This window comes from Nyctereutes procyonoides, unplaced genomic scaffold (genome assembly GCF_905146905.1).
Source record: "Nyctereutes procyonoides isolate TBG_1078 unplaced genomic scaffold, NYPRO_anot_genome, whole genome shotgun sequence".
NCBI classification, from domain to species: Eukaryota; Metazoa; Chordata; class Mammalia; order Carnivora; family Canidae; genus Nyctereutes; species Nyctereutes procyonoides.
Window position 1 is genome coordinate 10,721,362 of NW_026575131.1, and position 16,345 is coordinate 10,737,706.

The window sequence follows — 16,345 nt, forward strand, 5'->3', positions numbered from 1 at the left end:
CTTGATTCTTCAAAATTAATCACTTATTTCTTTCTCCTATTTGTTATCCTTGACACTTATGTTCACTGTCCTGTACATAATTATTTGTTCACATCCTGCTCTCTTAGCAGCTCCCATGGCTGGGACTCTTTGTGCATCATCAGCACCTCCTTCAGTCCCCAGTATGAACTAAGTCTTGATACATGTTGAACTGAAGCCCCACTGGAGGTCAGTAGTTAAGGGGACAGATTTAGAGCTGGACTACCTGCTTGAATCCAGATCTACATCTTCCTAATCGGGGGTCCTTGGGCAATTATTCAAACATTAAATGCTTTAGTTTCCTCGTCTATAAATAATCATATATATTTCATAGAGATGTTGTGAAGATTAAAAAAAATCAGTGCATGGAAATTCCTCACATCAGTATGTACTACAGAGTTAAGTATTCTGTAGATGCTAGGTATTGTGATGATTTTCACTGTTATTGTTGTTATAGTGATTTGTCCATAGACTTGTCACATCATCCTCCCAGCAAACATGATTTTATTGGTTAGCCTTGGAACTTTATCAATATAAACAGTATTTCTGAGAAAAAAAAATTATATGCTCCCAATTAAAAAAATATTTCAGATAAAAATATTATAGAATGCCATCTGTTCCTTTGTTAGAGATGGCCAATTGGATGAAATCCTAAAGTAACATATTTAAGTGTTTGACATTGTGGTATTAGACACCTTTTGATTGAGCACCAAGCGTATTCAGGTCATCTTTGTAAGGCACATGTTCATAAAATGGATTATACGTAACAAAAAGAAATCGACTGGTGTCTAGGAATCACCAACTCATATCCTGCTTCAGTTAGTGCCTAATTCAGTGTTTGGGGCTCACTCACAGAGCCTTTCAAGGGAAAGTGACATCTGGACCAGACAGAGCTGATGCACAGAGCCCTCCTCCTCCCTCTAGCTGTCTTTCCATCTTCTCCATAACACACACACACATATACAAACTCATATACACACTTTTTGTAATAGCTCCAGGTTTGAGAGTTTAAGCCTATTGAGTGGGTAGTCTTTCAATGCTTCTGTGAATAAGTCAATGGATGGGTAGGTGTGAATGCTGTTTCTCGTGGTCCAATTGAGGCAGTAATGACCTTTATCACTATTCCACCACTACAAAATTCATAAATATATAACAGGGTCTTATGCAACAGCTGATTCCCAGAAGTGCTCTGACATGAACGACTCTGGTTTGCTCCGTTATTTCTTCCTTGCAGCACACTTAATACTGTTTGCAAAAAAAATCCTTAACACATAGATTTTAAGCTTATGTCATTCTCCATTCACAAATGCTGTTCAGAGAAAAAAAAACTGTTCTTACACAAATAAAATCTCTTCGAAAGCTTTCTTCAAATTACTGGCCTACATCCAACTTGTAATCTGTGTCCAAGTTTCTCCTTACCTTTCACACTGTTCTCACTGAATTCAGATGAATCTTGGACATTTCCAAGAGAAGAATCAGAGTTACACCAAATGACTCTCTTACTAAAAAATGAACCTTTACTCAGAACTGAACACTAAGAAACAGTTGCTGGTACATACTTAATCAGATGACTAGAATTCAAGTCACTTACACATAATAGCAACAGTTGACCCATAACAGATGGTATGAAAGTCTAATACCATGTGATCCTATTTACTCTTGAGATACACAATCCGGGCAACTCGGGTGGCTGAGAGGTTTAGCGTGGCCTTCAGCCCAGGGCATGGTCCTGGGGGCCTGGGATCGAGTCCCGCATCAGACTCCCTGCATGGAGCTGGCTTCTCCCTCTGCGTATGTCTCTGTCTCTGTCTCTGTCTCTGTCTCTCTCTCTCTCTCTCTGTGTGTGTCTTTCATGAATAAATTAATAAAATCTTTAAAAAAAAGATACATAATCCTTCAAAATGATAAGCAATCTCCATGGTGCCTTTTTCTTTTTTTTTCTTTTGAAATTACGTGTTCAATTTTTTTATAAATTAATTTTATTGGTGTTCATATTTACATCATACAGATACCACCAGTGCTCATCCGTCAAGTGGTCCCCCCCGTGCCCGTCACCTCATTCACCCCCACCCCCCCCTCCTCCCCTTCTTCCACACCCCTAGTTCTCCCAGATTAGAAGTCTTTATGTTCTGTTTCCCCTTACTGAAATCTCCCACACATTTCTCTCCTTCCCTTAATCCCCTTCACTATATTTCATATTCCCCAAATGAGTGGAACAACTCTGTTTGTCCTTCTCTGATTGACTACTTCACTCAGCATAAACCCTCCAGTTCCATCCACTTGAAGCCAATGGTTGGTTATTTGTCACATTTCTAATGGCTGAGTAATATTCCATTGTATACATAAACACATCTCCCTTTAATCCATTCATCATTCGATGGCACCGAGGCGCCTTCCACAAGTTTGGGCTAGTTGTGGACATGGCTGCTAAGAAACATCAGGGTGCAGGTTCCCCGGCGTTTCAATTGCATCTGAAACTTTCGGGTAATATCCCTAACAGTGGGCAAATGCGAAGGGTCGTAGGACAGGTCTTATTTTAATTCTTTGAGGAACCTCCATACATTCTTTCCAGAGTGGCTGCACCAGTCACATTCCCACCACAGTGTAAGTGAGGGTTCCTTTTCTCCACATCCTCTCCAACCTTGTTTGTTTCCAGCCTTATTAATTTCCCCATTCTCACTGGTGGAGGTGGTATCTCATTGTGGTTTTTGATTTGTATTTCCCTGATGGCAAGTGTGCAGAGCATTTTCTCAAGTGCATGTTGGCCAAGTCTATTATCTCTGTGAGATTTCTCTTTCATGTCTTTGGCCCTTTCATGATTGGATTGTTGTTTTCTTTGTTGTTAAGTTTTAATAAGTTCTTATTAGATTTTTAGGAAACTAGCCAGTTTATCTGATATGTTATTTCAAATAACTTCTCCCATTTCTGTAGGTTGTCTTTGAGTTTGTTGACTGTATCCCTTTTGCTGTGCAAAAGCTTCTTATCTTATGAAGTCCCAATAGTTTCATTTTTGCTTTTTGTTTCTTTTGTTTTCATGATGTATCTTGCAAGAAGTTACTGTGGCCTAGTCAAAAAGGGTGGTTGCTGTGGTTCTCCTCTAGGATTTTGATGGAGTCTTGTCTCACATTTAAATCATTTCATCCATATTGATTATCTTTGTGTATGGTCAAGAGAGTGGTCTAGTTTCATTCTTCTGCATGTGAGATGACCAATTTTCCCAGCACATTTATTGAAGAGACCTGTCTTTCTCCTTTTCTATTTTTAAGCTTTTAATTCCTCCAAATGCTGGGTAAAAAATTTTATTAGTTTCTATTGTAAAACATTTTTAAACATATATTTATTCCACTATTAATTAATCAATTAGAGTAGATAATTTTTTTTCCTACACAAGAGTTCAAGCAGAAGATGGGGAATTGCAAATCCACAAAGTCTATAAATGTAAAGAAGCATTAAACATCTGGCAACAAGGGGCACCTGAGTGGTACAGTCTATTAAGCATCCAACTCTTGGTTTCAGCTCAGGTCATGATCTCAAGGTGGAGAGATAGAGCCCCCATGTTGGGCTCCATGCTCAGTGAAGAGTTTGCTTGAGACTCTCTTTGTCTTTCTCTCTCTCTCCCTCTGCCCCTCCCCCCTCTCTAAAATAAATGTGTAAATCTAAAAAAAAAAAATCTGACAACAAAAAAAATGTGTCTAGGGTGAGCTGAATTAGGGAAAGGAAGAAGCTCATTTGTTTTCTTTCACATTGTTGGGTTTTTTGGTTTTGCTGTTTTGTGTGTGTGTGTGGTGTTTTTTTTTTTTTTTTTTTTTTTTTTTTTGCACTCTCCAGAGAATATTTCACATTAAAACCCATCTACTTTTCATTTTTTTTCATACAATATTCAAACTGTCTCAAAATTTTTCAAACACCTACAGTCTACTAAACAGGATAATGGATAAATGAGTAATATCTTCATGTGCAGTGAGAAGCCGTGTAACAAAATATGCATACAGTAGTTGGTTTCAATCCTAGTTCCAGCACTTGTCGGTATTAGACACTGGACAAGTTTCTTAGTTCTCTGTACCTCAGTTCCTTCAGCTATAAGAAGGAAATAATTTAAAAAGCCTACTTTATAAGGTTGCTGTGAGTAGGAGATGAGTTAATACAAAGAAGTGCTTTCAAAAAGTTATCTAATGATAAAAATGTTTCTGTGAGAGTAACCATTTTGTCCTCTCTTTTTTTTCTGTTCTATTGTCATGAGTGTTGATACTGAAAGGTAAATATAAGATCCATGAGTTCTCCTCCACACCATCTTTCAGCTACAGCCAGAAAGATTAAGTCACTTTTAAATGGTTCTCTAATCAATCACAGTGGACATCAGCGAAAAATACTCCAGTCTACTTTTTCTTACTCAGTGATTCTTTCCATTGCATGACACCATGAGGTCTTTAAAGAAAAAGCCTGTTTTTTTTTTCCTTTTGTGTGAAAATATTCATTACTATGTCAACATTTGTCATATTATCTTAAAAAACTATTAATACATTAGCTAATCAATAGGTAGTTGATCATATCTTCATGACATTACTATTAAAGTTACTCTCCTTTCCCATTCTAGACATCTAAAATGCAGGTATTAACACTATCCACACTGAGAAAGCCATGGAATGGAAATGGTAAGTAATGTACCTAATATCACACATGGGAGTAGAGCCATGGTTAAAACCTAGTACATTTGATTCCAAGTTCCATAAACCTCTATCAGAAGGGACTTTACCATGAGAATGAAGAATATAGCTGTAGAGCCCTCTGTTATTCTCGTGTGCCAAACACCTATTTCCATGTCTGTCAGTAACAGCTTCTCAGATTTTTATTTGGGAAGCTGTCCTTCTCCCACTGGACACATTACTAGGAGGGCTGCTGTACAATATACTTCCATAATTCCCCTAATCCAACTAAAAGGATGAAGACATGAACCAAGCTAAGAGAATAATTCATTCTTGCTCTAGAATTTAATTCACCTTTTGAAAAAATTTGGAGCAAATTCTCAAAGTTTCCTTAAGCAACAGCCTGAAATTGAATTCCTAAAGATGCTGTGTCCTGAAATTCCTGAATCCTCTTTCCCCACCTATTTTCTTGGGTTTTATTTCTGATCCTCTATCCTTCTAATAGATGTGTTCTGTTACTGTTTCCCAGGATCAAGATCTAATTCTCACTACCAAAATGTTTTAACTTATACAAATATAGGCATTCACCTTAAACTAGTCGTATTGACATCTCCTTTTTAATTTTTCGATATAATAGCTAGCACTGACCCTTCCCACCTTATGATAGCAATAATCCCCCTTAGCAATTCATAGCACATGTGCCTCAGTTTAGGTTGGCCTTACCTACAGGTGCTGAGATTGGGCAACCCTATCACTAAATTCACCTCATCACAATTACAGGCCCAGTGACAGATTCATGACACAAATTCATAACATCAGAACTAACCACAGGTATTTCTGTGAAACAAATTATGAAAGAATACCTTCCAGGTTGCTTTGAGAGAATCAGTGACTCAGTGAAGATTTCCATACTAAAGTAGGCAGCAGATAGTGAAGGAAACCTAATTCTCAAAGTTTTTGAGCCCAAAGGCCCAACTATCCCTAAAGCTAGGAACCGTCCCGGACTTTTAAATCACCTAAGCCACTATGTTCCTTATCTCTCTGTTTGTAGGAATTGTATTTCTGTCAGTCGCAATTAAAGGTGTCATCCAAAATGACAACCAGCAAAAATTCCTCTCACAATTTTGTTCTGATGCTAACCAACACATGGTAGTAATACTGCCCCTTCATGCTTTTTAGAACTAACTATAAAACCTTCTACTTGTTGATTTCTTATTATGGGTGTTTTTTTTCATTTGATAAATATTTAATGTTTATCATTTCATTTTAACAGTAAGAGCCACACAAGGAAGGTAAGTGGTACTATTCCCATTTGGCAGATGGGAAAATCAAAGGAGAGAATGGTTTAGTACTTTATCCAAAGTCGTGCTGGAAGGTAGGCAAAGGACACTATTTTAGGTTTCTGAGAAGTCAACGTGCTACATTCTTTGGGACAATATAGTACATTTATTGAAAAAGAGATGTCAGGGCAGCCCTGGTGGCTCAGCTCCACCTTCAGCCCGGGGCGTGATCCTGGGATCCTGGGATGGAGTCCCACGTCAGGCTCCCTGCATGGAGCCTGCTTCTCCCTCTGCCTGTGTCTCTGCCTCTCTCTCTCTCTCTCTCTCTCTCTCTCTCTCTCTCTCTCTCTGTGCCTCTCATGAATAAATAAATAAAATCTTAAAAAAAAAGAAAAATGTCAAACACAGTAGTATAAGTATTGCAGAGGCAATAGTTATTCTAATATCTGCTAGAACTCTAAAAACCATATTGGACAGAGTTGCCCAATTATTCTCAAATAAATGATTGCCCCTTATTTTCTAAATGTCTAAACTGTAAACATTCGTTCAATGTGAATTGAATCTTTGTGATTTCTCATGGATTCATAAAAATGGTAAAATTACAAATGGCAAGAGGCAATCCAAAAAGAGATTATATCTAATATAACAAATGATTAATATATGACCGAGTAAGACTTCCACAGTTAAATAGAATACTGAAGAAATACCTTAATTAATATTAAAATAATTTAAATAAAAATTATATCACATATTTCAGTTGAAATCTATTTTCTTCTAATCTCTAGGTGACTCCTTAACCTCTATCAAGTCTTAGCTAAATCAGAATGCCCTTGAGAGTGCTTTCTGAATATGCTTAATGGTAAGTGAAGTTTATTTATGGAAGCAAATTAAAGTAATGCCACTTTTAAGCTTTGTATGATTTGATCCTGAAACAAATGTTTGTGATGAAATAATAAAACCCCTTAAAATAGAGTTTTATTATCATGCAAATTCCCTAGGAGCTGACTATAGAGTATCACACAACATGAGGAAATTCACAGTTACAAAGTAGATAAACGAGAGAATCAATTGAACATAATGAAGAACAGGGCAGAAAGCTTGTCTTGTACAATTTCAAATAGGAAATTCACTTTTCAGATTACTTTCTTCAGTAGACACACCTTGAATGATCCATACCCTTGTATAATTCCTTCCCCCTGAGTGCAGGTGAATCCTGTGACTTGCTTCTAAATGATAGAATATGACAAAGCTAATGGAATATTGCTCCTGTTATGTTACGTAGGACCCCTCTCTTAGCCAACTGGAGTGAGAAATGTTTTTGCTGACCCTGAAAAAGCAACAGCCATACAGTGAGCAACATGGCGGGGAACCATGGGAGGCCTCCAGGACCTAGGGTGGCCTTTAGCCCCACAGTAAGAAGCTGGGACACTCAGTTATAGGCCATAAGCAAAGAATTCTAGTAAGAAATTGAATGAGCTTGAAAGTCGATTTTCTCCAGTCAAGCTTCAGATGACACTGCAGCTCAGGCTGATACAGTAATTGCTGACTTGTAGCATAGCCCTGACTTCTGACCTATAATAACTATGACATAATAAATGAGTACTGTTTTAGGTTGCTAAGTTTGTGGTAATTCATGAAACAGTAATAGAAAAATCAATATACTTTCTGCTTTGAAATTAATGTTTTTCTCTATTTTTGATGAACCTCAGGACCTGTCATATACTAAGTACATAGTAAATATGTGTTGACTATAGATGTGAAAGTCATTTTTTTAAAGCCAGAACTGGGACTACTGTCTTACCAATAAAAGACACTGGTACTATGTATTTCCAAAAAGCCATGAAGATCTGAGGATATGATATAAACCTAAATTTCTCACAACTTATTTTTAATTTTCATAGATAGATAAATCACTATCATAAGTGAATTATCAGATGAGGTTGATATTCCAGGTCCATCCACAAACCAGTGTTTGGGTTTCAGAAATTCAGAATCTCTCCTAAAAATATTTTATAGGATATCACTACAATAAAATGAATTGAGAAAATTAGAATCCTCAAAGACCAGAATACAAGGAAACCAATCAATGCTTAAAGTCAAATACATGAAAAATTCCTGAGCACCGATGTGAAGACTTTACCAATTAATTGACAAAATTAATAACATATATATAGTCACATATATATGTCACATATATATGTCACATGTATATATATGTCACATAGTCACACACACACACACACACACACACACACATATATATACATAGTTCAGTCAATATACAAATTACAAGAACAATTATACAAATTACAAGAACAATTATCTAGATAGGAAAACAGCATGGGAAAAGGGGGAAAACATTCTGTTTCCTCTCCAACATTAGTTTAGTAATGTGAATAAAATTATGAGAAAAAAATGTGTGATTCCAAAATTCACTATCCAGATATGCTGTCATTTATGTTGATGGCAAAGATAAATACTCTTACATATTCAAGTGCTAAGAAAACAAACTGGATAAAATTACTGACAGACTGGCATTGAACAAAAAAAATAATTTAAAGATAAAATTAATTCTAATTAACATTTGTGAAATGTAATGCAAATCTCAAGATCACACCAATAAATCTATGATAGGGTGGTGTGTAAAGAAAAACTGAGATTGAGCTAATTTCACTGCCTGCTGTATTAGTTTGCTGTTGCCACCATGACAAACTATCACAAATGTAGTGACTTAAAAAATATGCATTTATTATCTCACAGCTCTGCAAGTTAGAAGCCTGGTGGGCTTAGAGCTTCTCTGCTTGAGTCTCACAGGCTCACATCAATGTGTCAGCATGGCTGTATTCCTTTCTGGGGACTCTGGGAGTGATTCCACTTCAAATTCAATCAGGCTCTTGGCAGGATTCAGTTCTATGGAGTTGTAAGACCAAGGTCCTGTTTCCTTGCTGTGTCAGATAGGAGTCTTTCTCAGCTTCTGGAGCCTTTTGCATTACTTACCTTATGGACCCCTTCCTCCATTTTCAAAACCAGTTATCACGGGATGTGTCCCCCGCACTTGAAATCTGTGACATTCCCTCTTGCCTCATCTCCTCTCCTTCTTACTTCTTGTCTCTCTAATTCTTCTACCCTATTCCTCCACTTCTAAGGGCTCCTATGATTACAAGGGACCTACTCAGATAATCTAGGATAATATATTTTAATATTTTATGACATCTGCAAAATCTCTTTATAGCATTACATAGATTATTGTTTGATTAAGTAACCAGGAGACATGAATCTTCAGCAGGGGGCCTAGGGAGGATAACTTGAAAATCTGCCTACTATACTTACTTAGCAAAGGAAGCATTCAGAAACACTGTCATATTGTTGGTGATGACTTATAAATACAACTTCAAATATGATTATTTTAAAACTGAAATGTAATTATTAGGAAATGTAAAAATAGGATGTATCTCCTCCAAGTCACTCAAGAGAAAAAAGAAAATTTATGTAGTAAAATATGTAAAGCAAAGGAAAGTAGAAGGAAGGAAACAAGTAAAATAAAAGAATAAAAAGAAATAAAATTAATAATTACATTAGTAAAGATAAAAGGTGAAAATAAATGCAAAAAAAAAAACCAGAAAGTATTAGATGAAAATGTGGAAGATTATTTATACAACCTGAGAGGGAGAAACCCTTATGTTTATAAGATGTGGAATCCATGGAAGAAGAGATTGGCTATGCCAACTAAATAAAGAACAGATATTTCCACATACCACCAAGCAACAAAAAACATACAAATATTTTTGAACATCTGAACAGCTGTTCAACTTTATCACAAGAAAAATTAAAATTAATATACTGACAGATGATGACTATATTTATCATAGTGATAAATGTACAGAACTGTTGAATCACTGGGTTGTATACCTGAAACTAATATAATATTGTGTGTTAACTATACATCAATAATACATTTTAAAAAGAAAAAAACACTGAGATTCTACCTTTATTCAGAGTAGCAACATACAGAATTTCTGGTAAATATTTTGCAAAGGAAACATCTCTTAAAATGCTAGTAGAAGTTTAGATGGATATAACCTCAATAATTATATTGAGTAATATTTGTACCAAATATAATTGGGTAATATATCCCTTTTTAAAGAAACTTTATTTTAGAGTTTTAGACTGACAAGAATTGCGAAGACAACTGCTGAGACCTCACACCTAATTTTCCCTGTTATTAGCATCTAGCCTTAGTATGGTACATTTGTCACAATTAATGAACCAATGTTGATATATTATTAAAATCCATACATTGTTAAGGTTTTTTCCTCCTAATGTCCTTTATCTGTTCCAGAATGCATCGAGGTAACAGCTTTACATTTAGTCATCAAGCCTCCTTAGGCTCCTCCTGGCTATTGCATTTTTAAATTTTCCTTGTTTTTTATGACTTCGGAAGGTTTGAAGAGGACAGCCAGATATTTTATAGAGCAACCCTCAATTAAGATTTGTCTGATATTTTTCTCATGATTAGGTTCAGTCTGTATTTTTGAAAGGAAAGCCACAAAAGTAAATTGCCGGTCTCCCCAAATCATATCAAGGGTACGTACTATCAACATAACTTACTACTATTGATGTTTGCCTTCATCACTTGGTTGAGGTAGTGTTTGCCAGGTTTCTCCACTGGAAAGTTACCTTCCTCCTTCCATAGTATACCCTTTAAAAGGAAATCACTCTACATAGCCTGTATTTAAGGAATGGCAAATGATTCTCTCTCCTCTTGAAGAGGGAATATCTACAGAAATTATTTGCAACTCTCTCCTATGGGAGCTTTGTCTAGTCTCTCCTATTTATTTATTTATTTATTTAGTCACTTATTTATATCAGTATGGACTCATAGATATTTATTTTATACTTTGGGGTATAATCTGATAATACATTATTTTGTTGATCAAAAAATTTTTTTAGCTTTGGCTTCTGAGAACTCTTTCAGTTGGTATGTGTACCTTTGAGTTATTTTCATCATCATGGCTTTCTTTTTTCTTTGAGTACTTCTTTATTTTCTAGAGCTATAAGATGTTCCAGGCTCATTTTGCATATTTCTTCTCCCAATCATAAAAGCAACCTTTTCTCTAAGAAGCCCTGGTTCCATTTACTAGGAATGGGAACAGAAGACCTAGGTGCCAAGTGTACTTGTTGTATATTTGTATACACTAATCCATGTAAATACAAATATCTATCAATATTTCTATATCTAACCATGCATACCTATAGCAAACTAAACATGAACTCATACTGATGCCTCCATCTCTAATCCATAACCACACAAATCAATATAACCCCTTCCTATTATTTACTGTAACCTATCCCAGCAGTTAAGACAATGTCTTTTAAAGACACATATCCAACACTTTCAATTATGCAGACCAACTCATACATCTGCAATGTGACATGTATAAATACACTCACTCTAGCACAGTTTGTAAGTCAAGATATGAAAATAACTAAACCATAAATAGGTAATCAATTAAATAAACTTATTCCACCTGTAGATTTTATATAAGTGCTATACTGTCTGATTGGAAAAGTTCCCCAAGTGATAGGTTTCAATAAATTAATGAACAAATGGATGAGCAAATAAAAGATGAATAACAGAAATTGAAGAAAAAATCATTGGACATTATCTGAAAAACCTATATATAGAGAGACCTTTTTAACTAAAGAAGGAAATTCAAGAGCTAGGAAAAAAAATACAGTTTCTCCTCAATCTGTATGTAATAATTGACCTCAGGAGGATTAAACACTTTTCAGTGGGAAAAGAAAACCTATTGTGACCATATATGTTTGTTTAATGATCAAAATGCAACCTAATTCATAGCACTAATGCCAAAAATACCATGTAATCAATAGCATAAACATCATTAATTTACTTTAATGGCAAAAATTGCAAGTACAATGTCAATAGACAAAAGGTACTTTGAAAAACAATTTTGTAGTTAGTAATGTACATGACAAATCAATAACTATAATATTCAAAAAAAAGCTTAAGATTGACATAAAAAGACAACAACACAAAAGAAATGTAGATACAGAGTATAAATAGGCGATTAGCAGAAGAGCAAATTCAAATGGTCGAACATATCTGAAAAGATTCTCTACCTTCCCAAGTAATCAAGAAAATGCATTAAAAATTACATGTCCCTGGGTGCCAATGAATGGATAGAAACTGAAATATTGATATTTTTTCTCTTAAACTTGTACATATTGTTTGATCCTCCCCCACAACAAATATGCGTTATTTACATAATCAGACAAGCAAAGGTATTTTTATTAAAAAAAAAAACAGAAATAGGAATACCATGTAGGAATAGGCAATTCAAAGAAAAAATGCAAATTGAAAATAAACAATGAGACATTTTTTATTTTACTAGAAATCAAAGTATTATTAATTAAGGCAGTATCTTGCATCACCTAAGAAGTTTTCAGTGATAAAAATATTGATAATCCTGTACTATTTAGATTTGAAGTCAATAAGAGCTTTCTGCAGGAATTTGAAAATATCAAATATTTAAACATACACATACTTTTTTTATTTTTTTAAAGAATTTATTTATTTATTTGAGAGAGAGGGGAATAGCATGAGTGAGGAGGGGGGAGGTGGAAGAGGGAGAAGCTAACTCCCTGCTGGGTAGGGAGTCCCACATGGGTTTGGTCCCAGGACCCTAAGATCAGGACCGGAGCCAAAGGCAGATGCTTAAATGTCTGAGCCACCCAGGCACCCCACATACATACTTTTTAATCAACAACTGAACTGCTAGTAATTCAGGCTAAGGAAATAATCTGGGATTTCTGGAGGTTTAGCTATAAAACTGCTACAGTGTTAGTCACACCCCCATTGTTACATGCTCACAGCTGTTGTTCATATCCCTATGTATATATGACCAATGATTATTTCTGTGTTTAGGAATTTTTAAATAGTTAAAATACTACATATAATCTTTGCTACAAAATATTTGTATCTTATAGATAATTTCTTGTAGAAATTTTAAGGGTTTCAAAATGTGCACATACTACTTTTTCAATTAGTGTATATGTGTGTATAGATGAGAAAAACTCAAAAAACATGAACAAAGGACCATGGGTTATTGTTTTCCTCTAATTTTTCTTTATTATTATTGAAATGTCTTTTAAATGAAATAAAAAGTAAGACAGCCTTGGTAATTTGTAATATTTTTTCTTCAGATTTTAGGACTGGATAATCATTACCATTTAAAAAGTGTATAGTAAGAATCTGAACCAGAGTGGAAAAATCAATTGTAGGTAATAAAGCTGAAGAGGACAGCTAGGAAGCCACAGGGAAACAATAACAGCTCCACACTCTTCCAGTTGAGTGGGAATTAGGTCAGTCAGCACACACTTAAGTCGACCATTGGAGCAAAATTATAATTTACTTGAATCCCATCATCGGGGTCACTGGTGGCCCATTTGTAATTCACTTGTACTTCATCACATCCTTCCTCAATCTGGCCATCATAATCCCTCATTCCTCTCTCAAATTAGTTCCCTTCTGTTAAGAAAGATATCTTGTCATTTTGTTTATTTTTCCCCTTCTTTCAATTTCAGCAACAGTTAAGCAGATAAATGACCTCAGAAACACACCAGCTTGACTAAGAAAAAGGAACTGCTTCCTCAAGATGCAAAAACCAATGATGTGATTACATAAATTACTAGAAATCTTTCCATTTGGCCACAAATCTTTCCATCTGTAACCACAGAGATGCCTGAATCACATATTAAAGACAGGGGTTTGCACTTACACGACTACCTGAAAATTGGTTGATACAGCAGAGTTTAATATTGGCATATTCAACACCCCCTATAAAGCTGTCAAGTTGGGTCACTTGTGTCTCAAATAAAAATAAGCCAGCAGAGAGGACAATACACACACGCACACACAAAATGAAACAAAACAAAATCCTAAACATTCTTCAGATGTGCCCTTTCAATCTGAGTAATAAAAATATTTGCTAGTAAATTTCTGCAGTAATAGAGAACAGAGTATTTCAGGTAATTTTTTTAGATTGATTGACTTGAGGGGGAGAGGGAGGCAAAGGGAGAAGGAAAGAAAGTCTTAAGCAGACTCCATGCTGAGAGACGCAGGGCTGGATCTCAGGACTCTGAAATCATAATCTGAGCTGAAATCAAGAGTTGGATTTTCAGGTATTTTTCGGGACTTCAAGGGCAGTGATATTAGTAATGTGCACATATAAGGATGTGGGCACAAAAGATTTGTTATTTTCCAATTGCAAATAAGCATCTAAAGCAATCTCAAATCCTTCTGTATGTTGTAGAACTGAGACAATCTCATCATTTCACAGGGTTGGCAAAGATAGTATTAAAATACCCTGTCATCAGTTTTAGCATGTATTTTTATTATTCTAAGGGAATAGAAATTACAAAATACATTACAAATGCTACACCCAAAGCCTATCACAGACATTATATGTACCCAAATGCACACACACATAATTGTTTCCTATCAATTCATAATCAAGTATTGTTGTTGCTTATGATTACATTAACATAGGATAATAAAGCAAAGACATGTTTTCTATAGAAAATTCACACTTTTGCTTTCCTCAGCTTCCAAATTATAAAAGTATAGGCATATAGCCAGGTATGCTCTTTTGAAGTGAAAGGACTAGCAGAGAGAGGTAACTTCCCAAGGCATTTCTAAAACCTTTTGGAAATAAAAGCAGAATCAGACCTGGGAAAACATTCACCTTATTATTTTAAAAAGATTAGAAAATTAAAGAGCCTTTTTTGTAGAGCTAGGGCTAATTGTCTTTTTTAATGGTGAATATTTGACAATTCATATTCCTGTCCTTTGACATGGCATATCTTTGCCAAGAGGTTTTCAAAGAGAGACAATTGGGATGCCTGGGTGGCTCAGCGATTGAGCATCTGCCTTCGGCTCAGGGCCTGATCCCAGGATCTGGGGTCGAGTCCCACATCAGGCTCCCTGCGAGGAGCCTGCTTCTCCCTCTTCCTGTGTCTCCGCCTCTCTCTGTGTTTCTCATGAATAAATAAATCTTTAAAGAAACAAAAAAAACAAAGTGAAACGATTGGACGGAATTGCCATGGAGCATTCTCTTGGTGGGAAAGCTGAGTTTTGTCTAATTTTCCAAAAACTGTGTTAAGGGTAGTGACTCTGAAAAAGGTATAATGTCTAGTTCTTTAAAACTTAATTCACAGAGACATTTGTCTAGCTTTTCAGGTTTATAAGACACATTTGCTTCTCAATCTCCAGGCCTAAAATATCACCTGGGACAGACAGGGGCACAGGAAATATCTGCTGATTAGGAATTTGAAAAACAATGTTTTTTTAATCCAATTATCAGGCAGTTACTAAAATTTATTTTCTTACTTTTCTGTAGGTGCATATTTATGACCTCCATATTTATTGTACTGCACCATAAATGACCTTAAAAATCTTGGTGTAAACAGTATCTGATGCATTTCCACCCTTTTGGCTCCCAGAGCAGTGCCATGGCGGTCGGCAAGAACAAGCGCCTTACCAAAGGCAGCAAAAAAAGAGCCAAGAAGAAAGTGGTTGATCCATTTTCTAAGGAAGATTGGTATGATGTGAAAGTACCAGCTATGTTCAATATAAGAAATATCTGAAAAACACTAGTCAGAAGAACTCAAGGAACCAAAAATGCATCTGATGGTCTCAAGGGTCACGTTTTTGAAGTTAGCCTTGCTGATCTGTAGAATGATGAAGTTGTATTTAGAAAATTCAAGCTAATTACTGAGGATGTGCAGGGCAAAAACTGCCTAATTTCCATGGCATGGATCTTACTCATGACAAAATGTGCTCCATGGTCAAAAAATGGCAGACCATGATTGAAGCTCATGTTGATGTAAAGACGACTGATGATTATTTGCTTCATCTATTTTGTGTTGGTTTTACTAAAAAATGCAATAATCAGATCCGGAAGACCTCTTATATTCAGCACCAACAGGTTCGCCAAATCCAGAAAAAGATGATGGAAATCATGACCCAAGAGGCGGAGACAGATGACTTGAAAGAAGTGGTCATTAAATTGATTCCAGACAGCATTGGAAAAGATATAGAAAAAGCTTGTCAGTCTATTTGTCCACTCCATGATGTCTTCATTAGAAAAGTAAAAATGCTGAAGCAGCCCAAGTTTGAATTGGGAAAACTCATGGAACTTCATGGTAGTAGTTTTGGAAAAGCTACCAGGGATGAGACGGGTGCTAAAGTTGAACAAGATGATGGATATGAACCACCAGTCTAAGAATCTGTTTAAAATTCAGACATTTAATGGTGACAAAAAATATCTTATTTGTGATGTTTAATTTCTTATCATTCTTTTTAAATAGCTAGGCTTGGTGAAG

The 16,345-nt window shown here is 35.6% G+C and overlaps 1 protein-coding gene and 1 pseudogene across 1 annotated transcript in view; one reads left to right on the forward strand and one right to left on the reverse strand.

The window, feature by feature from the left end:
* GRM7 (glutamate metabotropic receptor 7) overlaps positions 1-16,345 on the reverse strand; it is an 830,764-nt gene that overhangs the window by 478,835 nt on the left and 335,584 nt on the right. The window lies entirely within an intron of this gene.
* Positions 15,473-16,245, forward strand: LOC129522573 (40S ribosomal protein S3a-like; annotated as a pseudogene).